Raw genomic sequence first — 2246 nt, 5'->3', positions numbered from 1 at the left:
TCTTCTCGCAAGAATTACTTTATTATCTCCCCCTTGACTATGCTCACATGTACGCCGTTAAAAAAGCGAAAAGAACTTCATGTTCAAAACTATTTCCGGTTTCATTTTTAAGTGTTCTGAATGAATTTTCTTATGATTTATTACTCTTTGATTATATACTTTAAATAATTATTTGCATGCTGTTTTATTTGACATGCTGCCTCCTGCCTTCGTGATATCAGGGTATTTTAATTTTATTGCTTCCATGGATGTAGTAAATACGTTAGAACACACTGTCCTCGTCAGGTGTTTGGGTTTTTTCCTATATATGTCACTGTCAGGTTGTGAAATAGGTCATTTCGTGAAATGACCAAGAGGAACAGCCATTTCGCGCCATCTTCTGCAACAACAATCAATATCGGGGATACTCTACAACATGTATAGGCTCCCTGTACGTCAGTCATTGAATTAAATTCCATTTCATCTATATGTGGTGGACATCGGTTTGTGAGGTGTTGCTGCTCTGGACGAGCGATGAAAAACACAGAAAATAAAAGTGCTGCCTTAATACCGAATCAGCGTGCTATAGATAATCTGTATATATTTGCGATCCCCTGGACCCCTAATCCTGCTTCCCTAAAAGGGACAGCCTCATAATAGCTGATTCCTCTCAGTTAATGCCTAGTGCGGTAACATTGGCTATGAGCGTGGAGGGTGAGCATAGTATTATTCAACAAATGAGTTATCTCCCAAACAAAGTGCATTTCCCAGGCAGTTGTGCACAGAGTTCATTACAAACTGTTACATTATGGAGTGTGCTCACAAACCAACTCCTAGACTGACCTAGCTCCGGGTCTCGTGAATTGGTAACTTTAGCGCTTCAGTACCACAAATAAATATCATTATTTATGAACACCAGTGAAGATCCGGGTTAGAACTGATCTTCAGCAGCCAATGCAAATAAGAGGAATCTCAATTGCGTAGACCGATGCTGATGCTGTTGATCACTGGATTGTCTGGTCCAGACTCGATTTTTTTACAGATAGCTGCCATATTGATGTAAAAGTAAACTCACTCACTCACTTATCACTTATAAAAAGTGGTTGGCTGTAATTTTAATATATACCCTGGTAGGTATTTGCACCTGTAAATGGATTCCACAATTTGTTGGATCATAAAGCAAAACACCTAAATCATTTCGGTTTTCGTCTCAGTGGTTGCAAAATCATCAACAGTTTTCAGAACACATGAAGACATGTACAAAAACAGGTTATATCAGTAACAACACAATAACTTTTTGAACATGGATATGTCAGAAAATAATATTGATTTAATAGACGGTGTTAATTAGTGTAATTTATTTTATTTTGAAGTTGTGACGCGTATGTAAACCGTTTAAATGAATAATTGTTCCGGTACACAATGGTGGTAAATGCCGATATAAAAAAAGATCACGCAAAACGAGTATCATATGTTTCCAAAAGGTCTGATTTCTGTTTCATTGAGTTTAATCTCAGTTTTACCACGGCTTTGCGGCGGTCTCTTGGGTGTGCACATGTAACCTGCTACATGATTTCGCCCCACTGATTCTCACTGGATAATGCTTGCTCCGCCCCCTTTCGTGTGACGAAACTATGCAGTATATGACGTCTCCGTAAACAGGTTTTGGCCCCTTGCACTCAGTTCGTAAATGTTTAAAGACGGGGATAAAGTTAAGTCACAAAACTTTAAATTCAACTCCATAGCCTCTCTAACTTGGGAAAGTGTATTATCATCAGTTTCATCATACTCGATATGTCCAGGGTATACGTTCCGAAAAGTCTCCACTATACCCTGGACGCATCTACGGGTCGGTCGGGTATAGTGGAGACTTTTCGGAACGTAGACCCTTGACATATCGAGGATGCAGTTTCATCACTCTCGCTGCTGTTGACTCATCAAATTACCGCTAATTATCATTGACTCCTGTGTCACTTGTGTTAAATAAGTAGAGGGGCAATATTTTTATTGTTTTATTTGTGTGTGTAATAAACTGGAAAATAAAGACACAAACGTTTGCAACAATTTCAAGAAACGGACATAAAATGTATCCTTTCAACTGCTTACCACATTGCGGTTAAAAGTAAGTGAGGTGGAGGGGAGGTCACCAGAAATGGGGTTCACATATTAAAGGCATATGGGGAATCGAACCCATGTATTTCTAGGAGTTTATCCTGGCACAGTACAGTGACTTCTAATTTGGAGACCCGTATAACAAGAGTATATAT

This window comes from Haliotis asinina, chromosome 2, assembly GCF_037392515.1.
Source record: "Haliotis asinina isolate JCU_RB_2024 chromosome 2, JCU_Hal_asi_v2, whole genome shotgun sequence".
Taxonomy (NCBI): Eukaryota; Metazoa; Mollusca; class Gastropoda; order Lepetellida; family Haliotidae; genus Haliotis; species Haliotis asinina.
Note: the sequence above shows the minus strand (reverse complement) of the source record.